At 37.0% G+C, this 27,534-nt stretch overlaps 1 long non-coding RNA gene across 4 annotated transcripts in view; it reads left to right on the top strand.

Annotated features, from left to right (window-relative positions):
• The window catches only part of LOC132376247 (uncharacterized), a 279,504-nt gene extending 255,191 nt beyond the window's left edge, over positions 1-24,313 (top strand). For 2 of the 4 annotated variants that reach the window (XR_009506259.1, XR_009506256.1), the window contains 4 exons: positions 9,982-10,067; positions 12,802-12,952; positions 23,758-23,868; positions 24,167-24,247. This is a non-coding gene — a long non-coding RNA (uncharacterized LOC132376247). Of the gene's footprint in view, positions 1-9,981; positions 10,068-12,801; positions 12,953-23,757; positions 23,869-24,166 lie in introns of all 4 variants that reach the window. The other 2 variants (XR_009506258.1, XR_009506257.1) reach the window with 2 other exon arrangements.
• The last annotated feature ends 3,221 nt before the right edge of the window (positions 24,314-27,534 follow it).

Genomic DNA, 27,534 nt, shown 5'->3' with positions numbered 1-27,534 from the left:
AAATGGCACTTGTTAATGAAATTGCTCCCCAATTATTGTATCTGGAACAGAACCCCTTGCTAAGACATAATTACCTCAAATCTCTCCACTATATCATGTAGTGTTCAACAGCCTTCCATGAATACTTTAGAGGCTGTTCCCTCTTACTGCAGGGAGCCAGAGATACACAAGTTTAAGGTTGGAAAATGGTGACCAGAAATTTGTTCGTAAGCCTAAACATGATAATCATAACTACGTTTTGCCACCGATAAAGGAAAATTCTCCATCAGAATTTTGTATGGTTTCACATCTTTTTTGGCAGCATGCTTTAACCATATATTAAATTATCTCTACCAAAAAAAAGTATCAGTCCTTATCTTCTTAGCTCAGCCAGAAAGATAGCAGATCTGAAATTCTGCGAAATTAGGTCCATTTTCTTTGCCAAGGATGGGGAAGAAAAACAGCCCCCAAATGATTAATATCTATTTTCCTAAGTGACAATTAAAGCAATCTTTCTTAAGCAACAATCTCAAATAAAAGTGCTGTGACTCAAACAAATCATTTGTTATTGTTGCTTTTAATTCAGCCATTTTCTTTTTCCTATAGAATAGTTCTGAACATAAAACCAGGGCTGTTCATTTTACTTAATACTCTCAAACACCAAACATGATTACAATTCCTTGCCTATGATCTCTTGTAATTCTAGCTCATTCTGTGCAAGCAAAGAGTTGTTTTGGCATTTCACGTTTCTGCTGCTTCATCATCAAGGCCAAGCCCCTTAGCTGCAGCCTCTTACCACATTCACAGCACATACATCTCAGAACAATAGTGTTTTCAGTGTCTTTTCAACAGAGGACTCTAATCTTGTGATTCTCAGATGCCATACCAAATTTAGGTTTTGCTGACACTTCCCTGATGTTCTAGGATTTAAAACACTTTCAAATGATGTTTTGAAGCAAATGATGACAATGTGTTTTTATGCTCATATAGCCCATCTCAGAGTTATTCCCAGACTCAAGATGGAATCCTAGCCCTGTATCAGATAGAAAAGAGTAAGCTATTCTAGTAATCAGAGTAGAACTGTTTTCAAGTATTTAGCATCATTCTGTGACCAATAGGAAAACCACTAAGAAAGAAGTTAATGTGGATGTTTTAAAGTAATACAAATGTTGTTTTTACTTGAATTTTTGAACGTGTTGTCTAATACACTGAATTTCTATGCAGTGAAATGAAGGAACTTGATGAGAGACTTTTGTCAGGATTAGCCTTGGGATAGAAATGTAACCAAGGGCACTTTTCTCAGGTGACTGTCCCCTCAGGGAGAACACTGTTTAAGAACTGCTGAGAAACAGAGGCTGAGGTCTGAGCTGGGAGAAGTAAGACCATGGTTGACTCTATACATGCAAAATAAAGAGAATAATTCACCAAGTATTTCTCCCCCCACAAACTTTAAAGTGCTTAAAAAACACTCCAACCTTTATGTACTAGGGCATTTAACTTTGTATGTGTACGTCCAGCCTGTATGTCTGCAATTATTTAAGTTTGTGGAATGTGAAGTGATATTTTCAGTAGGGATGTTTGAAGTGCAAAAAAAAATTGAGCAGTTTCAATACAAGTGTTTATATAGCCATTGAAAGGTAACAGGTGTTTTCCTATGTATTGTCTTTTTTTTTCCCTCCCATAAGACATTGCAGTAGGTCTGAATTATTATTCCCAATTTACAGTTAAGAACACTGAGTTTCAGTTGCCCAGAATTATGCAGCCAATAAAGGTGACACCAATGTCCTGACTTAAATCCACTCTTGGAGAGGTCATGCATTGAATCTCTTATCATAACTTCCATTTTCTTTATTCCTGCTTCCTATGTTCTTCATTTGAGAAATATTTTTCTTCCAAACACCTCTTAAAATTAATTGAAGACTTTAGACATTGCTCCCAAGGGATTTGTGTATGTGTGTGTGTGTGTGTGTGTGTGTGTGTGTGTGTGTGTACAGGCTCCCACATCACATATATTCTGTAGTATTTGTTGCAGAGATAGGATAGTGTGATAGTGTGACAGCCAATTAGATTGCACACTATCTAATGTCAGGAAACATACATTCAAATTAAGATTTTGCCCTTTTTATGACATGAGAGAGAAGGCAGCTGGACTGTCACAAGAACTGTCCAACTGAGCTTGCCAGACACTGGAGACTAACGCTGTAGTAGGGGCCAACTTGAATGGTAGAACTGGGGCATGAGGCCCAAGTCTGGTTTCAAGGATTTTCAGTTGGGCAAAATGAAGCACAGAGTAGTGGCTAAGCTAGGCTAAAATCATGTCCTGAGTTCAACCTGACAACATAGATCACCTTTTAGGGATTCCTTTGATGGATGTGACGTGGCACAACTCTCAATTCTGGATTAATGCTAAGAGGACAGGCTGTGGAGACAGTATGACCTGCTTTGTAGCCTATCTTGGATCACTCACTTACTAGCTGTATGGCCTGGGAAAAGTTATCCTTTACAACATCAGTGTTCATTTTAATAAGCTTAGGATTGATGTAAAGATTAAAGGATATAATATATGCAAAGCTTTTAGAAGAGTGCCTAACACAAGATGCACACTCATCAGAGGTTCTCTATTATTATTATTATTATTATTATTATTATTATTATTATTATTATATTTATTTGGGGGATGCATAACTGGCAAGAGCAGCAGAGAAACCAATAGGGGAGAAGTGTATGCATGAGGTAGGTAGGGTCCAAGCAGGCTTTGAATGCTGGGATTATCTGACGGACAAGGCAGACATCTGGTTTTGGCACTGAGCCAACATTAGGGAACAAGGGAACAGATAAATTGGAAATACATTGATATCCGGGGTGAACCTAGGGGATGCCATTGAACAGGCTCAGGGAACAGTGTAGAAACTTAGTAAGTTGTGCTGGTCTGGGGTTCTGGGCTTGAGGGGTCTTTTGCTGGACCAGTTGCATGAAGCGCAGTCTGAGTCTGCATGGTACCTGCAGGCCTGTAGGTCTTACCTCCAGATTGGCCTGAGAATTGGGACAGGATAAAGTTGGGAGGCCTCACTGGGGGGTCTAAAGGGTAAAAACCTGGAGTCTGGGAGAAGAGCTGAAAATGAAGTGTTAAATTCTTTTCCATGAACATTAATCACGGCAAGCACTCACAGGAGGAAGAAAACATCAGTAAAGGTGGGAGTAGTTAACTGTAACTACGGTGGAACCAGAGCTGAGTCTTAGATGAACAAGATTTGTGTGATGAATAAGCAGAGGGAAAAGGGAAGAAAAAAGTGGTCAAAAGTTCTGAAACTAGGATGAAGGTGAGATGTAGTCATAAGTCAGTGGGGGTCTCGTTCTGATTAATAACAGAGTTGGGGGTGTGAGGGTCCATAGGTAGGAAAGACTGGATTAGGGAGGGTTTTATCAATCCTGCACAGGAAAGTGTATATGACAGGAAAGGCAAATCTAGTAATAAATTGTTCTAAGCAGAGAAATGAAACATAACACCCAAATTCAGAAATTGCACATAACACATAAAAAAGTGCCCAAGGAAAATTAGCTTGAGAGATAGTAAGGGAATGAAAAAATCCTTTGCTGAACACCTACCCTGGGGCAATGCAACATGCATCATTTATTATGACAATCTTCTGTTTATATGTTAATGTGAAAATTTTCCCAAAAAAGAAACTGAGACTTAGAAGATAAAGCAACATGCCCAAGGTCATTGGAAAGGGGCTGGAACAGATTTCAGATCCAGCTGTGCTTGATTCCAAAGCATGTTCCTTTTTCCTGTACTGGACAATGGTCCACAGTAGGGAAAGGATGTGGGGAGAAGCTAGAATGATCCAGGCAATCAGGGGTACAAGTCCAGATGAAAGGAGTGGCATGAGACAAACACAGCTTTCCAGTAAAAAGTAATTTCCTTCTCTTCTTTTTCCAAGCATAGTGTTTGTGTCTTTCCTGCTGCCAATCCCATTCATCATGTACTCTAGACATTCTTATACCTGTCTGCTTCTTACTATTTTTACTTCTGCTGTGTTTCTCATGTTTGTATTCTGGGTGCTCTTTGCACAGTGTCTTAAAACAAATCATCAAAGGTTACTTGCTAAGTGGGATGAGTATACACTCCATGGAAAGCAAGCCAGGCAAGCTTTGAAAGCAGATCAGCCTGGTTTTATGCCATAGATGATCAACTCTGTGGTTTTAGCCAATGCCCATAATTTTTTTTTAGAATCTCAGCTTCCTCATCTTTAAAGAATATTAGAGTAAAACATTATGCATAGGATTATGGGGAGGAAGGATGTCAAGTATAATACGTCAGACAAAGTTCCTGGATCCAATGGAAGAATCATAAATTTAGCTCTCTTCTTTCTTCCTTTCAATGAATTGAACTATTAAACATTTCAGAGAGTATCTTATAGAAGAATGGAAGTACATGAATAAAAAAAAGTTAAGTGCATTAATAAAAGTGCGAGTAAATAAAGAGAGTAGTTTGATTGATGATCATTCTACAAATCATGGTTAATGATGCTTTGTCCCCAAAGCTATATATATTAGTCTTTAGACAAAGCCTCAGTTCATAACCTGTACATTCATTAAACCAGAAGTAGGTAAATGGATTGTACTCAAAAGTCAATAGACTGAATAAAATCACTTCTTAAGTAACATTTTCTATTTGTTATTGGCCCATTTGGACCTCAGGGATAACTTATCAACTAATTTATACAGTGATGAGAATGAGAGATAATATAATGGATGAGAGAATCAAGATGAAAAATTATTTCAATAGGCTCAAATAATGGACAAAATCTAACAAGATAAAATTTCACAGGAATCGAAGTTGAGAACTGCATTTAGGTTAAGTTCAGAGAGAGAAGAGACATGTCTAGAAAATAATTCATTTGAAATCTATCTTGGAATTTTAGTTGACCAGCACTAAATGAGCTTAGATGTGAAGCGATTTTGAAAAATAATTAGAGCATGACATATAGGGGCTGAGAAAAGGAATTGCGGGCAATGAGAAATGTAAAAAAGTTTGCACTATTTTTTCTACTAGTATTCATTTACCGTCATCCAGTTGAGCTCCTATACCAATCAAGTTTTTCCTTTTGATGTTTATCAATGTTCCCAAAGCCTCTGGGAGAGATGTGTTTTCCATCAGTCCCTGGGCCAAAATTTGGTCTCTTTGTTATGTTTTGGTTAATACGCTTCTTCAGCAGCCCAATGAGGGCATAGAAGTTTGGGCTGTGAGATGCATGTGGTTTTATGTGTACATCTGTATGTGTGCATATCTAGGAGAGCTGGATAGTGTTTAGGTCCCAAGCATGGAAAAAAAAATTTTTTTTTCCCCAAATGAGATTCTCCAAATGTTCCAATCAACTCTTAGCTCTGATATCTTCCCATTCATTCAAGTCCATGAGTATCTATAGCCCTTTGGGGATTCTCATGTGCTCCACACTGGGGCATGGGAGTGCAGCTGTGAATGTTTGCTATGGCCATGGTCACTGGTTGTTCTCCTTGTTAGGTAAGCAGTGCTAAGCTCTATGTGCACAATTGTGATTGCGACAACCATCACTACCTATTTTGGTGCTCAACATGAGTCACCTTCTAATAACTAGCTCTTTACCCTACTCAGTGACATGCTGCCATCTAGAGTCTTGTATTCAGCCAAGGAATGTCTACTGGTTGGCCATAGCTACTTATCCCCATTGCCCCAGACCATGGATCTGTGGCTTCCAAAGTCAAAAACACAAACAAACAAAACCACACAACCTGCCTTCTGTCTTTTTCAACGTTCAGTAGAGAATTATTTGGATTTTGTGAAACTCATTGATTCTTCCTTCTCTTGGCTAACTTGTTGGGTGCCACACCTTGTGGTGAGGGAAAGAAAGTCTTAGTGTTACAGACCTTTTCTTTTCTGCTGATGAGACTATTTAGATTTTTGAGAATGCTCGTTGGAAAAGGTAATATTGGTGTTTAATTACGGTAATTAATAGTAAAGTTTGCCTCTTGGATTTGTGTACATATTTGTGGAGAGGGTGGGGATTCAGAGTAGCAACAAACTTCATGAATGGTACCAGTGTAATCTGGTTCTGCAGATTTGCTTCCAGTATCAGGGTACCTTCCATACCCTTAAAACTCATGCACTTTAATGGTGAAACAGGCAAGGGTGAGAGTGATCTTTGTTCTCGGATACATGAAATTATCTTCAGCTACTATGTTAAGTCCACTAGTGATACAAGCAGATTTCCTTGAGGACATCTTTCATGCTTCGCCAGTAGATATCCTTCATCCATTTGTAATCCTAAAATACCAGGTTAAGTAAACTTAGATGAATCAGTGGACATGTTTGCGTATTAATTTTTTACTGAATTCACTCTTGCTAAATCACAGGTGGACTATTTCCTTCCAGAGGATAATGACAAAAGGGCCATCAAGATGATGGAATGAGTTGAAGGCCAAGACCTTTGAGGAATATTTGTATGAATTGAGGACATTTCCCTTTAGAAGCAAAGAAGTGAAGACAGAGTAGACAGGATGATTATTTTTATATACTGGAAGGGATGATGTGTAGAGTGGATTTCTGTTTAACTTTAGAGGGCAGGACTCAGACCCAGAAGTAGAATTTGTAGTAAGGCAGATTAAGTAACAAGTTTGAAATAGATAGAGCTCTTAGAAAATGAATTCAGATGCCCTTGTGAAGCAGCGGATTCTCCACCATTGAAACGGTGTAAACTGAAGCTCGTAGTTATCTGACAGGAATTTGATAGTAGTGAGGCAACTAGATGCATAATGGAGGTTTCTTTCTATTTAAAGGCTCTATAATTCCATGCATCTAGACCTAAGGATGTTTGTTCCAGTATTTCTGTCTCTCACACCTTTTTAGAAGGTTTGCTCCTCCCTCAACTACTTTTGACATTTATCTCCAACATTTGGGTTTCTCACTGGATGATATGAATAATTTAAATGAGTAGGCTGAATGGCCAGTGTTGCACTCTGCAAGTACCTGTCTCTTCACCTTGAAAGAAATGCAGCATCACTTGCAGCAATTACTGTATGACTGTAATTTTTTCCTGGTTTGGAGGATGCTGAATAAGAAAAACAGGCATTAGAGATGGGAAGTGACACTAAAGTTGTTTTTCTTTGTTGATTCATGGATCTAGGCTTATGTATGTTTGCAATTATAACCTGTTAATTAGAAAAAATCATCATTTAAAAATGTTTTATTATTCCGGTCACTTTGATTATTCTTAGTTACATGGAACCAAAAGTTACCAGGGTGAAGCACAGGAGCCATTCTTAACTTGATTGGTAGTGGGATAGGACATTCTGAAGATGTTCTTATTTTCAGTTTGAGTGATACTTTAGTCTTAATTTAGAATTGATCAATAGGAATAAAATATCCCCAATCCATCTATTAAGATACTACTACGCTCAGCTTTTGAAAACTTACATTGAACTTAGCAAGAATTATAACAGGGTTTTCTATTTTCCTTTTCACTTAAATAAAATTTCATTTAAGGGGATGGAAAGAAAGTCAATCTTCCATTCAATACTATGTTAAAGGTAAATAAGAAAATCTGGAGAAGACAGAGTAGAAAATTCACTCACTAACTTTTGAAAACATGAAAGAGAATATCGTAATTGTTATAACCTAAAGGTATTTCCCCATACTTATGGCATAAAATTTATGTAGATATTAAAGGATCTTCAGATTGTAGGAAAGTATCTGATACTTTGTAGATACTCAATACATTTGGTTAAATGTTGAATAAATAAACTCAACATTATTACAGTTGAATTTCAAATTCTTTAGGAAATTTTCACCATTCTTGAAAACTTTAGGGTGACATTCTTTTACTTGGAAATCAGAAAACAGGCACAGTAGATTATAAGACGAAAGCATAATATTCAAATCATCACAGTAATTAGATTCATTAATTGTAATTAGAGAGTTGGGAGACAACCTTCACGGATTAATCTGCTACAGTTCAGGGAATTGCAACTATTCATGGCTTTAGAGTTAGATTTTACATAAATAAATGTATTGTAATATTGTGGAATTTGTACTATCATATAAAATATGAGAACTTATAGTCTTCTTGTTTTTCTATAGTCTCCTTCATTTTTTCTCTATACAAATAACCTAGATGGATATTATACACTATGGTAGTCAATATTCCATATACAATGCCTATGTATTTATATATATTATTTGAATGGAATCTAAAACAAATAGGTGGTCTGCCACATCTATACTAAAATAATTATTGTTTAGAAGAAACAGAATATTGTTTTTTGTACTCTGAAAATAGAAATCCATTAAGTAATAAATACTGATCTCTAGTCCAAACCTAGCTCTGACATCTGCAATGTTTGAGCTGAGTGGGTAAGACAGTACAACTCTCAGAATGTGCAGTTGGCAAAATGCCCTGGCCAAATTCAGAAAACATGTACAACTCAAGGAAGTAAATATGCAGAATTCTAGAAAACTGAACAGAATTGCAAACCTAAACTCACAGGGATAATATGATCTTGTTTTCAGAAACCATTTGGCCAATTAAGTGAATTTACTTGTGGGACTGACTACAACCTAGGGAATTTTCTAGGGTCAAAGCTTAATTCTAGGTACTAGAGGACAGAAAACATTTCAAAGAAAGGGGAACAAATACAGAAAATAGTATTTTATACACAGACACCACAATATACTGAAGTTTGAAACATTACAATATTCTCTTATTTCCTTGTATTTTTATTTGTTACTCTTGGGTACTCAGGGAAAATATACTTACAGTAGTTAATTTTGATTAATAGATTAATGGATTGTAGATTGAGGAGAAGAAAAAAATACTCATCTTTGGGATGTCCATTCTGAACTACAAACAAATGTATTTCTTTTCATCATTAATGTATATCCTTTGCTACTATTCCCTAGAGCTTTACATTTAGAATAGTTTGAAACACAATTTAATTAAAAAATATCTGTGCCATTGCAGTGGAAATGATACATAAAGGTTTTCAGGACATACTCAAGGAAGTAGGAGAGAAAAAGAGCAAGAGAAGGAGAACCAAGCAGCAGTTTGTTTTCTCTTGTGTATTGATTTGAGAGTCTTGGAGGAGGGTTGGGGAAAAGAGTGAAGTTACACTAACATTATGGGCTGGAAATGCTGCCACATATCCACTGAGAGAAAAATGCTTTACAAATATTTTTCAAATGATTTAGAGCTGGCTAAATCCAATGCATGTTTTTACCATGAATTTTCCATTTAAAATGTTTTAAAAAAATAATAGATTTTTAAAGGGAAAATCTAATCCATATGTTACTGATTCATTCACACTTATCATATTGTTTTGTGTGAGCAACTTGGTGTCCAAACACTTTTAGTTTTTTTCAACCAGGAAGTCACATTTTTACAGCACCAAAAAGGACCTTGAACCTGAAAAGTCTCAAATTTCATTTTAAACTCAGAACCCAAAGAATTTGAGTGGGTTCTAAAGCAGGCAATGTGCCTTCACCCTAGTTAACATATCGATGGAGTTATATATTCACGAGCATATGGGTTAACAGTGGAGCTGTTAATTCTCTTTTGATATTGATGCTAGATTATATTCAGTTTGACTTCCTAGTTTGTTTGCCATGAGGAAAATATCGGTCACTTGTTTTATTATTTAAAAAATTTTATATATTGACCCATATCCTTAAATATACAATAAGTGTTATCAAATATGTAACAAAGCTGGTGTATGGAAAAGGCATAATTTCCTCTAAGGGTTATTTGCTAATATGGAACACAGGGCTCTAAAATGTGATGAAAGGAAGGACTGTGGAACAATGGGTCATGATGGCTAATTTTATGGGGAACACATGCATACAATATAATTTAAAACACATGCTACGGCAGTTATAGTAAAAGGCTCAGAGAATTAGAATGGAATTCTGCTTCATAAAAAAAAAGAAAACAGTTCCTTCTTTCTCCTGACAAAATTGCATTTCTCCTCTAGGAAAAAGATCCCATTCACTAATGCTTTAACAATTGCAAGACCCACCCACAAGCCTGACGTCTTTTCTCTCAAATCTCCTCTTCCAGGTATGGCCCATCTACTGTGGTTGACCATTCAGAGATGTGATTTGAAATTGAAAACAAACAGTCCAATATGTACCTGGAATCTTTCTAACGCAATATTTATTAACTATTTTTCAAAACTAAAATATTGTGTTATTTATTTAATCTCTGTCTTACACAACGTGCTATATTCTATTAATACAGGAAGTTTAAGAGAGAGGAACGGGTCATTCTGTCCATTCCTGTTCCTAGGCAGAAGGTTTAGGTTTAAGGTGAAAACCTAAAGCAAGTCCGACTGTTGAGTATATTATTCTGAAGATCTTCAAGGGTGGCCAGACAAACTTATCTGAGTAATTGGCTGCAATCATTTAATCACAGATTTTTAATTCATGCCCTTCCCCCAATAGAAAAGAAAGCAAAGAAAAAAATCTCTTTTCATGATTTCAGCTTATTTTCTCTCCCTTTTTTTCAATCCTCTATGAAGATGAAGAAAAATTTGTTAGTAACTTCATAACTCATCATATCCTAGAATATAAATGTCAATCATTAAAATTCCAAAACACTTTTGAAAGTTTGTTAACATGATTTATATAAAAATTTTTGAGAAAATATAATTTCATATAACTCATCTTAGGCTTTCTCTTATAGATAACCTATTCCAGTTTATTTCACCTTTTACATATTTTATTTCTTTAAGAACTCAGCAATAAATAGCTGGGTACATTGCTTTTAATCCACAGCCTCCAAACTAGAACAGTTGTTAAGATAAAGGTTTGACTGATATTTAAAATGTATATTATCGTTCATAAAATGAGATCTGTCTTTTGTTAGAATTAATCAGATTGTGCCAGGAAATGCCTGTCTAGCTGGGCTGGTTTTTCCAGTTTTTGATTCTCATCCATCTGGTCTACCTTGTCGGTAGCTCTCTGAACAACATGTCGCTATGGCCCACTCCCTCTCCATGAAGTAGATTCATGCTCACATGCTGCATTTTAATATTGTTCCTGAAATTTCAGGGCTTTAATTCTGACCAGGGCTTTTTTTTGGTACATGTTAAAGACATTACATTTTCCTATTCTGTTTATCAACTTTGTAATTTTATGGACCTATTACTTTTGTTTTAGGAATGTTTTCTTAACATAGAATATATGCAATACGAGAGTAAAAACTATATAATTATGTATTTGAGATAATTATGGCTAAAATTTTTGGTGTATTTATCTTCAAGTTTTCTTCTATGTATGTGTGTGTGTGTGTGTGTGTATATATATATATATATATATATATTGCTTAGACGTGATCAATTTTGTTGTGGACTTCTTTAATTTAACATATCAATGTATTTGTTTTCCCACATCACTAAAATAGTTTTAAAAACATCATTTTTAATGACAGTATAATATTTCATTTACTTAAAATTCCTTTATTGTTGAAATCTTCATTTCCTTCAAATTTTTTCACTTGTGGAATTATAGGACCAAAGCATGTAGCTCTTTCATTCTCCTTTATAGTGACACATTCCTTTCACAAAAGGTTGCCCAATTTATTCTTCCACATAATGTATAGTAGAGGTTAGCTTGTCACACCCTCACCAGCACTTAGTGATAGTATTTTTCATATTTTCTATTTACTGTCCTTCTGTATATTTCTTCAATTACTGGTGAGATAGAATAACTTTTCAAGTACTTATTGGTCATTTGTATTTTCTTTGAATTTTGGATCTATATCCTTTAAAATTTTTCTGATTTATGCTTTCATGTTTTTACTGATTTATTTGTTGATTATGTGTATGTATGTGTGTGTGTATGTATTCTATATTGATACTATGCAAATGTATTTATATATTCAATCTTTCCAAGTGTTTTTAATGGTATTGAAAAATAATTTGACATAACTTTTTACACAGTGAAGTTCATCATCATTTTCCTTTGTGAGTGCTTCCGCTGGTTTTGTGTTTAATAAATCCTTTCTCAGGAATTCTTTACTTCACTGGAAAACTTATTATACTTGTCACAGTTATTCTAGGCTGGATGCACCCAAGACCAAGAACATTGGTTTACTTACTTGTGCATTCTTAATACTCACTGACCAGCAGAATGCCTGGAAAAATATGAATGTCTAATGACATTTTTGTTAAAAATCCAGAAACAATGCTACTGTATTTTCCTCTAGTTTTTGAAAAATTGGTAGGACTTCATTTAAGAATTAAATAGAGTCTTTCAAAAGCCATGGTAAACAGAGGGAAGGTAATAGGTAGAGGTTTGTCAAAATTCTGTTATATAAGTAAGGAAAACATAAATTAAATGGTAGAAAAATCAGAGTAAATGTAATTTGAGTAAATAGTTCTTACACTTCTCTGGATTTTAATGTAATTAATTACAATGATTTAAAAACTGGAATATATTTACAATACATAGATTATTCTTAGGGTAACTTGCTGTGGTAGGCAGGATTCTGAGATGACCTCCAAGACCCATCCCCTTTCTCCTTCCTCCTGCCAGGTGTCCATGCCCTGTATAATTCCCCTGTCTTCAGTGTCAGAGAGATGTAAGATATGATAGCTGTCATTTTCATGATTATGCTACATTATATGGCCAAGGTAAAGGAATCTGACAGATGAAATCAAGGTCCCTAATCAGTTTAAAAGAAGGCTTAGACCTTCCCTGAGTTCAGATACTCCATTTCCTCTTGGCTTTGGAGAAATAAGCCACCATGAGTTCTATAGCTCCAAGGAAATGAATTCTGCCAATCATGTCAGCTTGGAAGAGGATCCTGAGCCTCAGATGGGAATGTATTCCTGACCAACACCTGAATCGCAGCCTTGTGAGATCCTGAACAGAGGACCCAGTTAAGCCAGGCTCAGACTCCTGACCCCCTGGAAACTGTGGGGTAAGATGCTACTTTTTGTGGTAAGTTGTTCTGCAGCAACAGGAAATGAATACACTTAGAAGTATCTATCAAATACATTAGAAATTTTGTAAACACTTTTATGCAAGAATTGGACCTTTAGTATAACCTAAGAAATAATTATGATTTCTACTTAACCATGAAGATGTTCAAGTGTTTGTAAAAGTGAAAAACTAGAAATTTAATATTCAATAGAAGCACAATAGTTAAACACTGGACTCTAGAGATAGAGATGGTGAATTGACACATGTATTTATTGCCTCTTCTTCCCCAGGTTTCACTGAGGAAAATAAATGAACTCTATCAAAAAAAATAGAATATGAAATGTCATTAGAAAATGACTGCAAAACAGTTTTGGAAAGTAGAAAACAGTAAAATAAATTCACAGACTTAACCAAGAAGGGTAAAAGGGTCAATGTACTAGGTTCTGAAGGGCCCTGGCTTTCCTAATAACTGCTCTGGATGCTACAAGTGAAGGAAGAAGTACCTTCAAAATTTGGACAAAAGATATTTTCTATATGAAATTCTATATTCAACCAAAATAAATATAAAGGCAAAATAAACAGCTTGGACATCTAAATATCCAGATGCACTTTTAAAGTTAGCTATTGGAAAATGTGCTAGAGCAAAATGAAGGAGTTAATAAAGGAAGAACAAATTATAGTATCTAGGGAAGAGTGGACTCCAGGAGAGAGGTGAGTAGTACTGCCAGGGTGTCAACATTGCATGTGGCACAGAGAGCAATCAGCAGACAGAAACCCAAGAATGGAGGGATTCAGAAGCAAAGCCTTTAGGGAGAAAAATGAATGAAGCTTGTTAGGAAAGATATGATGGATCATTTGGAAAAAAGAAAATATATATGTATAGTAAATCATGTAAGTAAGAAATTAATTATATAGGGACTTGATTATGTAAATTATGGAAAAATCCATACCATGGAATACTATACAGTCATTAAGAAGAATGAGAACAAATCTACATGTATTTCCATACAAATTATGAAATTTTTTGTTCTAGTTCTGTGAAAAATGCCATTGGTAGTTTGATAGGGATTGCATTAAATCTGTAGATTGCTTTCGGTAGTATAGTCATTTTCACAATGTTGATTCTTCCAATCCAAGAACATGGTATATCTCTCCATCTATTTGTATCATCTTTAATTTCTTTCATCAGTGTCTTATAATATTCTGCCTACAGGTCTTTTGTCTCCTTGGGTAGGTTTATTCCTAGATATTTTATTCTTTTTGTCGCAGTGGTAAATGGGAGTATTTTCTCAATTTCACTTTCAGATTTTTCATCATTAGTGTATAAGAATGCCAGAGATTTCTGTGCATTAATTTTGTATCCTGCTACTTTACCAAATTCATTGATTAGCTCTAGTAGTTTTCTGGTAGCATCTTTAGGATTCTCTATATATAGTATCATGTCATCTGCAAACAGTGACAGCTTTTCTTCTTCTTTTCCAATTTGGATTCCTTTTATTTCTTTTTCTTCTCTGATTGCTGTGGCTAACACTTCCAAAACTATGTTGAATAATAGTGGTGAGAGTGGGCAACCTTGTCTTGTTCCTGATCTTAGTGGAAATGGTTTCAGTTTTTCACCATTGAGGATGATGTTGGCTGTGGGTTTGTCATATATGGCCTTTATTATGTTGAGGAAAGTTCCCTCTATGCCTACTTTCTGGAGGGTTTTTATCATAAATGGGTGTTGAATTTTGTCAAAAGCTTTCTCTGCATCTATTGAGATGATCATATGGTTTTTCTCCTTCAATTTGTTAATCTGGTGTATCACATTGATTGATTTGCATATATTGAAGAATCCTTGCATTCCTGGAATAAACCCCACTTGATCATGGTGTATGATCCTTTTAATGTGCTGCTGGATTCTGTTTGCTAGTATTTTGTTGAGGATTTTTGCATCTATGTTCATCAGTGATATTGGCCTGTAGTTTTCTTTCTTTCGGACATCTTTGTCTGGTTTTGGTATCAGGGTGATGGTGGCCTCATAGAATGAGTTTGGGAGTGTTCCTCCCTCTGCTATATTTTGGAAGAGTTTGAGAAGGATAGGTGTTATCTCTTCTCTAAATGTTTGATAGAACTTGCCTGTGAAGCCATCTGGTCCTGGGCTTTTGTTTTTTGGAAGATTTTTAATCAGAGTTTCAATTTCAGTGCTTGTGATTGGTCTGTTCATATTTTCTATTTCTTCCTGGTTCAGTCTCGGCAGGTTGTGCATTTCTAAGAATTTGTCCATTTCTACCAGTTTGTCCATTTTATTGGCATAGAGTTGCTTGTAGTAGTCTCTCATGATCCTTTGTATTTCTACAGTGTCACTTGTTACTTCCCCTTTTTCATTTCTAATTCTATTGATTTGAGTCTTCTCCCTTTTTTTCTTGATGAGTCTGGCTAGTGGTTTATCATTTTTGTTTATCTTCTCAAAGAACCAGCTTTTAGTTTTATTGATCTTTGCTATCATTTCCTTCATTCCTTTTTCATTTATTTCTGATCTGATCTTTATGATTTCTTTCCTCCTGCTACCTTTGGAGGTTTTTTGTTCTTCTTTCTCTAATTGCTTTAGGTATAAGGTTAGGTTGTTTATTTGAGATGTTTCCTGTTTCTTAAGACAGGATTGTATTGCTATAAACTTCCCTCTTAGAACTGCTTTTGCTGCATCCCATAGGTTTTGGGTCGTCATGTCTCCATTGTCATTTGTTTCTAGGTATTTTTTGATTTCTTCAGTGATCACTTGGTTGTTAAATAGTGTATCATTTAGCCTCATGTGTTTGTATTTTTTACACATCTTTTCCTGTAATTGATATCTAATCTCATAGCGTTGTGGTTGGAAAAGATACTTGATACGATTTCAATTTTCTTAAATTTACCAAGGCTTGATTTGTGACCCAAGATATGATCTATCCTGGAGAATGTTCCATGAGCACTTGAGAAGAATGTGTATTCTGTTGTTTTTGGATGGAATGTCCTATAAATATCAATTAAGTCCATCTTGTTTAATGTATCATTTAAAGCTTGTGTTTCCTTATTTATTTTCATTTTGGATGATCTGTCCATTGGTGAAAGTGGGGTGTTAAAGTCCCCTACTATAATTGTGTTTCTGTCGATTTCCCCTTTTATGGCTGTTAGCATTTGCCTTATGAATTGAGGTGCTCCTATGTTGGGTGCATAAATATTTACTATTGTTATATCTTCTTCTTGGATTGATCCCTTGATCATTATGTAGTGTCCTTCTTTGTCTCTTGTAATAGTCTTTATTTTAAAGTCTATTTTGTGTGATATGAGAATTGCTACTCCAGCTTTCTTTTGATTTCCATTTTCATGGAATATCTTTTTCCATCCCCTCACTTTCAGTCTGTATGTGTCCCTAGGTCTGAAGTGGGTCTCTTGTAGACAGCATATATACGGGTCTTATTTTTGTATCCATTCAGCGAGTCTGTGTCTTTTGGAGGGAGCATTTAATCCATTTACATTTAAGGTAATTATCGATATGTATGTTCCTATTACCATTTTCTTAATTGTTTTGGGTCTGTTACTGTAGGTCTTTTCCTTCTCTTGTGTTTCCTGCCTAGAGAAGTTCCTTTAGCATTTTTTGTAAAGCTGGTTTGGTGGTGCTGAACTCTCTCAGCTTTTGCTTGTCTTTAAAGGTTTTAATTTCTCCATCAAAGCTGAATGAGATCCTTGCTGGGTAGAGTAATCTTGGTTGTAGGTTTTTCTCCTTCATCACTTTAAATATGTCCCGCCACTCCCTTCTGGCTTGCAGAGTTTCTGCTGAAAGATCAGCTGTTAACCTTATGGGGATTCCCTTGTGTGTTATTTGTTGTTTTTCCCTTGCTGCTTTTAATATGTTTTCTTTGTATTTAATTTTTGATAGTTTGATTACTATGTGTCTTGGCATGTTTCTCCTTGGATTTATCCTGTATGGGACTCTCTGTACTTCCTGGACTTGATTAACTATTTCCTTTCCCATATTAGGGAAGTTTTCAACTATAATCTCTTCAAATATTTTCTCAGTCCCTTTCATTTTCTCTTCTTCTTCTGGGACCCCTATAATTCGAATGTTGGTTCATTTAATGTTGTCCCAGAGGTCTCTGAGACTGTCCTCAATTCTTTTCATTCTTTTTTCTTTATTCTGCTCTGCAGTAGTTATTTCCACTATTTTATCTTCCAGGTCACTTATCCGTTCTTCTGCCTCAATTATTCTGCTATTGATCCCTTCTAGAGAATTTTAAATTTCATTTATTGTGTTGTTCATGATTGTTTGTTTGCTCTTTAGTTCTTCTAGGTCCTTGTTAAATGTTTCTTGCATTTTCTCTATTCTATTTCCAAGATTTTGTATCATCTTTACTATCATTATTCTGAATTCTTTTTCAGGTAGACTGCCTATTTCCTCTTCATTTGTTAGGTCTGGTGGGTTTTACCTTGCTCCTTCATCTGCTGTGTGTTTCTCTGTCTTCTCATTTTGCTTAACTTACTGTGTTTGGGGTCTCCTTTTCACAATCCGCTTGTTCGTAGTTCCCATTGTTTTTGGTGTCTGCCCCCAGTGGCTAAGGTTGGTTCAGTGGGTTGTGTAGGCTTCCTGGTTGAGGGGACTAGTGCCTGTGCTCTGGTGGATGAGGCTGGATCTTGTCTCTCTGGTGGGCAGGTCCAGGTCTGGTGGTGTGTTTTGGTGTGTCTGTGGCCTTATTATGATTTTAGGCAGCCTCTCTGCTAATGGATGGGGCTGTGTTCCTGTCTTACTACTTGTTTGGCATAGGGTGTCAAGCACTGTAGCTTGCTGGTCATTGAGTGGAGCTGGGTCTTGGCATTGAGATGGAGATCTCTGTGGATTTTCACTGTTTGATATTACGTGGAGCTGGGAAGTCTCTTGTGGAACAATGTCCTGAACTTGGCTCTCCCACCTCAGAGGCACAGCCCTGATGCCTGGCTGCAGCTCCAAGAGCCTGTCTTCCACAAGGCTCAGAATAAAAGGGAGAAAAAATAGAAAGAAAGAAAGAAAGAGGATAAAATAAAATAAAATAAAGTAAAATAAAATAAAATAAAGTTATTAAAATAAAAAAATAATTATTACGAAAAAAATTTTTTAAGTAAACAAACAAACAAACAATAAACAAAAAAAACATGGACGGACAGAACCCTAGCACAAATGGTGAAAGCAAAGCTACACAGACAAAATCACACAGAGAAGCATACACCTAGACACTCACAAAAAGAGAAAAAGGGGGAAAAATAATATATATTTGCTCCCAAAGTCCACCTCCTCAATTTGGGATGATTCGTTGTCTATTCAGGTATTCCACAGATGAAGGGTACATCAAGTTGATTTTGGAGATTTAATCCGCTGCTCCTGAGGCTGCTGGGAGAGATTTCCCTTTCTCTTCTTTGTTCGCACAGCTCCCGGGGTTCAGCGTTGGATTTGGCCCCGCCTCTGCATGTCGGTTGCCTGAGGGTGTCTGTTCTTCGCTCAGACAGGATGGGGTTAAAGGAGCAGCTGCTTCGGGGGCTCTGGCTCACTCAGGCTGGGGGAGGGAGGGGTATGGAGGAGGCGGGGCGAGCCTGCGGCGCAGAGGCTGGCGTGGCGTTGCAGCAGCCTGAGGAGCGCCGTGCGTGCGTTCTCCCGGGGAAGTTGTCCCTGGATCACGAGAGCCTGGCAGTGGCGGGCGGCACAGGCTCCCGGGAGGGGCGGTGTGGAGAGTGACCTGTGCTCGCACACAGGCTTCTTGGTGGCGGCAGCAGCAGCCTTAGCGTCTCATGCCCGTCTCTGGGGTCCGCGCTGATAGCCGCGGCTCGCGCCTGTCTCTGCAGCTCCTTTAAGCAGCGCTCTTAATCCCCTCTCCTCGTGCACCAGGAAACAAAGAGGCAAGAAAAAGTCTCTTGCCTCTTCGGCAGGTCCAGACCTTTTCCCGGACTCCCTCCCGGCTAGCTGTGGCACACTAGCCCCTTCAGGCTGTGTTCATGCCGCCAACCCCAGTCCTCTCCCTGGGATCCGACCGAAGCCCGAGCCTCAGCTCCCAGCCCCGCCCGCCCCGGCGGGTGAGCAGACAAGCCTCTCGGGCTGGTGAGTGCTGGTCGGCGCCGAGCCTCTGTGAGGGAATCTCTCCGCTTTGCCCTCCGCACCCCTGTGACTGCGCTCTCCTCCGCGGCTCCGAAGCTTCCCCCCTCTGCCACACGCAGTCTCTGCCCGTGAAGGGGCTCCTAGTGTGTGGAAACCTTTCCTCCTTCACAGCTCCCTCCCACTGGTGCAGGTCCCATCCCTATTCTTTTGTCTCTGTTGTTTCTTTTTTCTTTTGCCCTACCCAGGTACGTGGGGAGTTTCTTGCCTTTTGGGAGGTCTGAGGTCTTCTGCCAGCGTTCAGTAGGTGTTCTGTAGGAGCAGTTCCACATGTAGATGTGTTTCTGATGTATCTGTGGGGAGGAAGGTGATCTCCGTGTCTTACTCTTCCGCCATCTTGAAGCCTCTCCCCTACTTGTATTGATGTGGAACAATCTCCAGAATATAATATTGAATGAGAAGGCAAGGTAAGGAACAGTATACATAGTATGATTCCACTACTGTTTTTTAAAAGATGGATATACAGATTTCTATAGTTAACTTCTACATAAAGAGACTAACTCTGGAGGGGTATATAGTAATCTGGTAATGGTTGCTGTGGTGAGAAAAATGGAGACCTGAGGAAAGAGCTCAATCAATGAACTGACAAAAATGTTGAAACACAAAGCCAATTAATAAACATGAAAAAATATACATCCATTAAAATGATGCAATGAGAAACTATAGAATAATATGGAATATGTTCTCTATAGATTATAAATCAAAATCATATAACAAAATAAAATTCCTTGACATTCAAGTTTTTTTGTTGTTTTAAATTTATTATTATTATTTTTATACAGCATGTTCTTATTAGTTAACTATTTTATACATATTAGTGTATATATGTCAATCCCAATCTCCCAATTCATCCCCCCCCCATGCTTTCCCCCCTTTGTGTCCATATGTTTGTTCTCTACATCTGTGTTTCTATTTCTGCCTTGCAAACCTGTTCAACTGTACCATTTTCCTAGATTCCACATATATGAGTTAATATATGATATTTATTTTTCTCTTTCTGACTTACTTCACTCTGTATGATGGTCTCTAGGTCCCTCTGTGTCTCTACAAATGACCCAATTTCATTCCTTTTTATGGCTGCGTAATATTCCATTGTATATATGTACCACATCTTCTTTATCCATTCCTCTGTCGATGGGCATTTAGGTTCCTTCCATGACCTGGCTATTGTAAATAGTGCTGCAATGAACATTGGGGTGCATGTGTCTTTTTGAATTGTTGTTTTCTCTGAGTATATGCCCAGTCAAGTTTTTTTTAATTCAAGTTTTATAAATATAGTCACATATAGAAAAAATAGGGAGATATACACACAAAAATAATAACAGTGGCAGGCAATAGCATATTTTTTATTATAACATTGTAGTATTTTGAATATGAGAAAAATGATTGTAAAAATCAATGTCTTTGCCTATAACATAGGTGAGATAAACACTTAAAGTTCTTTTAAAAGTAAATTAGACTGCCTATTTTAGTAATCATCATTTTGGTCTTTGTCTTATAATATTTTTTAATATATCAATTAAAACTCAAACATTTGAAAACCTATGTTTTTAATGGCTTGATGCTACAATGACCTGGTCCTAGAGGAGTACCAAGGCATTCTTTTACTCACTGGAAATTTCAGTCTAGCTGAGGAAGCAAGACACATGTAAAATAATAACTAAAAACACAACATATTAAATGTATGAGACAGTGAAATAGCATAGATATATCAGATTTTATAAGAAGGAAAGATCATTGTTGCCTAGAGAACTATAGTCAGCTTGAAGAATGGATAAGAATTAATCACAGAAAAAAAAAAGACAATAACCTTCAAGTAGAAAACTTGCCATGAGCAAAGGAACAGATTAAGTGACTTAGGGGACATTTTCACTCTCAGATCATTGACTTGGGATGGTAACAGTAGAACAGCTTCCAATTTTCAAAGACGTTTCACACAACTGACTCAGGTGTGATATATGCAGGGTGAAGCAATGGAGACAAGCACCCTGCAGGCAGACAGTTGGGTTTTCAAATTCTAGTTCTGCCACTACATGATGTGACCTAGAAAGTCAACTTTTAAAGCAATAATGCCTAAAGTGAGGGTTCCTGTGAGGGTTAAAAATGAGAACAGGAGGAAATCGTCTAACACTCTGCCTGGCACACAGTGGCTGTTGGTTATAACTCTATGTTGGAATAGAGTTTCGTCCCTTGCTTCTCCCCATGCATTCCAACCTCACAACATCAGTGTGGAGTAATGGGAAGAATGATTCATCTCATTTTGTAGGTAAGAAAATCAAGTCTCAAAGATGTTAACTTATTTACAATCATTACAATCATAGAGCTAATAAGCAGTGGACTCAGGTCATCTGAGTTTTAGCTCAGTGACAATGACTTTCCATGATGACTAAAACTTTATATATACACAAAGAAAATTGTGATGTGGGATTTTTTTCAGTTGTGATCAGTTGTTTGGTTCTCATGAAGCTTCATTAGATGCTATTTCATTTGATGGATTCACCACAATCCAGTCTGTTCCTCGATTTTGCAGGCTCATAAACATGATTTTTTGAGCACATAGAGGGAGTATATTAACCTTTCAGGAACAAACTCATGTTAATTAATTTCTCATGGGAATTCCCTTGAGAAGAAGACTCTTTCTTAAGTATCTGTGTGAATTTAGTGCCTAGCACAGGATCTGGAACAAACCAGAGTGTCAATACATTTCATGTGGCCATAAGACCAGAATGCTAATTTATTAATTAATGACAAAATTACAAACGCCAAAAGTCCTAGATACTTACACTTTTTGCCGAAAGAAAAAAACATGTAAAACCAAGTAAGACTCAGAAGGACAATTTCTGAGCACATCATTCAGAGCGAGGGACATTGAGCCCTGCAAATATTTACTGACTTTGGGCATGATGCACTCATCCCGATGAGAGGTGCCTGGAGTTTCTCTTAGTGCATGACCCCATACACCTTATTCTTAAGAATGACCTTACATGTCTCTGACCACATATGTCTTGCATTGATTTTCTAGTTTCACTTTCAGATGGCACCTTGCTTTCGATATCTACAGGGTATTTTGCTGTCTGCCCGGAGTCTGATGAGTGGTTTCAACCTTTTTACCTCTGGAAACAAACAGTGGGTGACATTCGCTCACTGGCATCCTGGTTAGAAAGCCTCCCCTTCTCTTCTCAGAGGAGGATATCAGAATGCAGCTGAGTGAGAGTGACATTTCAGGATAACCTTGACTTCCCTCTAACTAACAAACAAAAGTAAATCATTTGCAAAATTTGAACTATTAATAGTAACAAATTACTTGCAACAGAGCTCACAGCAGATTGTGACACACTATTGGATCTTGACCGCTGTGTCTAGTGGAGAAAATAAATGGTTGTTTTGATCTCTAGAATTTTCCTAGTCAAGAGGGTGGTAACACACATAGCACAAGGACAATTTTTAATTTGACTCACACTATATAGACAGCAAATTTTGTATTATAAAGGAAGACTCTTTCCTTAAACTCTTAAAGGAAGAATTGCATCAAGTCTTTACCAGTGGGGTATTTTTTTCTATGTTCAGAAAAGGATGAAGAGGGACATATATATTATTTTAAAAGATCATGAGTCTAAATCATCATTAAAAAAAAAAGAAAAGGCAGGAAAAAAAGGAGAAAAATATAAACTCTGTGTTCCTATTCTCTTCAGGATTTAAGAAATCTAAATATAAACTCACTACTTTCCTTTTTTCCATTAAGTAAAGAACTTTTAATTCTAGCAAAATTTGAACTACGATGGTTTAACTTTGTGCTTTCTCATCCTCTCCTTGGATTTGTGGGTCAAAAGAGGAGTCATTAGGGACTTGTATTTCCTGTCTCATCTTTTCCTTCCTCCTTTCTTAAAACTTTGTGGAAAATCAGCTTTATGAAACACTGAAGAGAGCCATGTGCACTTACTTCTGAAAAGTCCTCCATAATTCTTACTTATCTATTTCCAAGTAGACTTTTCTCCCAGAGCACAGACCAGAATGAATCTTTGTATTAAAAAAAATCACTTTATGCAATATTTTATAATCTTTCTCTTAATTGAATAAGTTTTAAATTAAACTATTGTTTTAATTTTCTTATCTATTTATAAGCATTTCTTTGAATACTGCCTGTTCTCTCTCTACTTCTTACCCCATTGATAATTCCTAAGAGAAGAAATTTAAGTGAATTTATTTACCAGACCTCATCACTCTTGGTAGCTGCATCAACACCCTCTGCAGTTTCATATTTCTTTCTGAAATGTAAAATATTTCATTATGGATAAAGAATCATCTTCAGCCAAGAATGCAGACTTTAAAATATCTTTTCCTCTCAAGCATGTAGGGTAAGGCTTTTGCCTATTAAGTAGTTCGAAGCCTTGGTTTTTCTTCCTGGTTAAGGTTGATTTCTCTGTTGCAGTGTCTGGATGGATGTGGCTAGGAGGTGGCCTTTCCTCATGGCTATTTCCAACAGCTAATAGAATAAAAATATGACTTTATAAGGTTTTTCCGGGACAAACACTGAAGGATAGGAGTGAATTTTCCATTATGTGAGACCTAGGAAATTGTCCTCTCTGTTATAGTGAAAAAGATAATAATAGATATTGAAAAGGGTAGATGTTGAGAGTTTTAATGACATTTTCCCATTCACTATATTCCCTATTTTCTTTTTTAATAGGTAACTGACTCCTGAGATTAAAAGGACAGGAAAACAAAGAAAAATTAAGAGAAATATAGAAGAAGGCATATGAAGGACCAGGATGCAGGATGAGAAGACCAACATCTCCAAGTAAGTAGGGGCAATGCTTTTCCATATACAAAGCCCATCAGGGTGCTCAGTGAACAAAAGAGTTATCTATTCCTTAAGAAACAGCAAAGAAGGGAAGAATCTTGAGATCACAACTTCCTTAGATAACTTATTCCTCCTCCATTTCTAAAGCTGTTAGAAATATATAATCTTAGAGTTCAAAGCAACTACAGATATTGTTTAACTGAACCAGTTCAGCACTTTTCCCTAGGGCTTACATGACAGAGACCTCATCATGACTCTGATTGAACCTAAAGGTAGTTCTAATTACCTTGGACAGATTTGCAGGCAGGATCTGTGATGACACTAACCCTAACCTATCCACCACTGGCTCTAACACCACAGTAATTTTCCAGAAAAAGCTGGGGACTCTGAAGCCAGTCACTTCCTTCCGTGGCTCTCATCTTACTCAACCTCATACATCAACCAACAGGTAACATTTCTGGTGACCAATCCTTGTTTATTCAGTTATCTTTATCCTGCTGTGAGCCTGCCCCCACCTTGACTCTTCACGCAATTTCTCCTAAATGTTTTTCTCCTCTGTCATCATAAACCTCTCTTCTTTCGTAAACAAGTTAACTCACACCTCACCTTCTTCATGTGGTACTCTCTCCTCACTTGTTCTTACCAAAATCTGGCTCTCCCTCAAGGCCACTGTTTTTATTATATCTGTTTTGAGAGGAAACTGCTCCTTTTACCATACTCCATGCCCTTGTGTCCATAAGTGGCAGTATGTAGCACTCTTGAATCCTAGAGGACTTAGACTCAACGTGATTATGACATGAATGAAGCTGATCCAATTGTAATACAATAGGAAATAGTGGAGAATGCAATGTAGTGGAAAGTAAATGTCTCATGTAAATACTGCCTTCCAGATAAATAAAGTTCTGCCATTCACGCCTATAAGCAAACTTTTGCCAGATCTTCCAGTTTTTCCAAACAAGCCAGATATTCATGTTTTATTGGTGATATCTGTCTATTTTAAACATTGACAACAGATTTAAAATATATGAACACTCTGGAATAAATAAAACTTATCTCTAGGCTAGGCGTGCCCTGTAGCCTGCAGATTTAATTGGACTCTTTATCAACTCCCAATATATTTCTCCTTCATCTATATACCAAACCCTTCCTCTTTTGACTCTATGAAATCTGGTTTATTAACCTCATCAACCTTAACCTTGACCTGTGGAATGACCATCTTTCTCTGCCTGCAGATATTTACTCCATACAACTTATCCTTTACTCTGCATGTCACTTCTTTCCATCTATGGCTGGGGTTGGCAATTTTTTTTCTGTAAAAGATCAGAAGGTAAGTATTGTTGACTTTGTGGACCATATGTTATGTCACAACAGCTCAACTGTACCATTGTAGCATGAAATAGTCACAGACAATATACAAGTTAATGAATGTAGCTGTATTCCAATAAAACTATTTACAGAAAAAAGGGGTAGGTTGGATTTAGCCAGTGGGTCATACATAGTTTGCTGATTCTTGACTTCAAAGATGAAGAAAGAGTTCCTTAGCATGGGATATAAGAACCTGCATGATTTGTCTCCTGTCTACTTTGCCAGCTTTATCTCCTATTACTTTCCCTTTATGAGTTAACCAGCCGTAATAACAAACCACAGTTATTTATTCAGCACTTTCGATATGCCAGTTACTTTTCTAAACCTTTTGTTTATATTAAATTTTCTAAATTACTAAAAAGGGTAGGATATAGGCACCTTAATTTATAGATGAGTAAATTGAGGCTCAGAGTGATTAACTGGTTTGCCCAAGGTCACACAGACAATATCTAGAAAAGCTAGGATTTGAACCCAGACAGTCCGGTTTCAGTGGTCATGCTCTTACCACTATATCATCCAGCCTCTCTGAGGTTTTCCCCACATTCTTGTCATGGGGGAGACTGTACCATCTGGTTCTGCGCATTTGCTCCCTTTATCTGATATTCCCCTTTCTACTTCCACCTGGAAAAACTAAATCAAGTCTTTCTTCTTCGGCAAGTCTTCCATTACTTCACAGCTCCACACTGACAGGGTTTAGATGCTTTCTGTTCTAGGCTTAATAGCTATTTCTGGATGTACTGATTACTATACTTTAAAACATTCAGTAATTGCCTACTATTGAAATTAGTGATCTCCTTCCCATCAGGGTTTAAGTGCTGCTCATCTTTGCACAGTTCCTGACACAGTAGGTGCTCAATAATTGTTTGTTGAATTGACTTCAATGAATAATTTATCCTAGAGTTTTCACTATTTCTGATTTAGCCATCAGTTCTTTTTTTGGTGGAAGAGAAGTTTAGAGTCTTGGTTGGTATGTCTCAGAAACAGATCTTGAGATACAGATTAGTGCCCAAGAAATTTACCTGGAAGAAGAAGAAAGCAGTGGTAGGAGAACGAAGAAGTGAGATGAAGCAAAGCAGTCAATGAAATATACATTATCAAGGCTCCCACCATTGTAGTCCACTGGAGCTTAATCCTGCTGGGGAAACTCTGAAAGTTGGTGCAGAGCATATACCTCAGAGTTGTTCTACCCAAGGGATAAGGTTGCTAGGGTATTTATACACCAATTCCTTTCATTAACTGGTTGGAGGCTACTCCCAGGGGAAATTAATACCCAAACACATCCAGAGTGCTGCACACGTGGGCAAAGCAAGCTCTGTTGGCTTGAGAAAGCCCTCAGGCAAAGAAATTCAGGTGCTGGTAGCCACAAGTCCAGCCAGTGTGCACTAAAGTGTGAGGGCTGGCATACACGGGCATGGTGCCCACAGCATCTGCTCTAGTTTCCCTCCAAATGTCTGAAACTGACCGTAAGGTGAGAAGAGAATTTTTCCCCTTTACCCTTTGCTAAAATGAGGGTTTAAAAGGGGTCTCTGGTGGTAGAATCTTTCATAATTATCACAATAATCCCTGTTTTGTGATGTGTGTAAGGAAAATAGCATCTTTATCGTTTTTCAGGCTAGGTGACCTCTAGTATACACTGAACTATCTTCTCTACTTATCCTTTGGGATTGTCTTTGAAGACTGCCTTCAATCCCAGAACTTTGATTAGTGGTATATTTATGTATTTTCTTAACATGAGAGCTATGGCATTGCTGTTTGTCTCACATCTCTTTCCCTTGTATAAAGCAAAATCTTCAGGTACCATTTGTAACAGATAGTGTTATGGTTTCTACAGCATCCTAGGTGTTTGAGCAGACTTGTGGAGGAGTAGGCATGACAGTTGCCATTTAGAGTGTTCAGAGTAGTGTCCTGGATAAATAAAGAGGAATGAGATAGATGTTGAAATAAAGAAAAATTCAAAGTAAAAGGAAGTATGGGGGAGAGATTGACTAATTACCTTGTAAGAAAAAACATAATTAAGGATATTCTAAATTTATCCTAATAGTAGGAGAGTTTCTTGTTATCTGAGTATCCCAAAGTCTCTTATATTTTGGGTTGGCTCTCAATTTTTAAATTTTTTAAAACAGTGCTGTTTGGGCCAAGAATCATTTACCTGATACATCCTCCTTAATGTTGATAGTGAAAAGACTTTTTCTTTATTCAGGTCTTGAAATAAGACAGTTGCAGCTGGCAGGGAGCACAGAGAAGGGATTTAGAAAAATTTGAGCAGGTGTGATAGACAAGGGGATTGACTGTAGCTGA

Source organism: Balaenoptera ricei, chromosome 12, assembly GCF_028023285.1.
Source record: "Balaenoptera ricei isolate mBalRic1 chromosome 12, mBalRic1.hap2, whole genome shotgun sequence".
Taxonomy (NCBI): Eukaryota; Metazoa; Chordata; class Mammalia; order Artiodactyla; family Balaenopteridae; genus Balaenoptera; species Balaenoptera ricei.
Note: the sequence above shows the minus strand (reverse complement) of the source record. Positions and strands in the feature narration are given on the sequence as shown.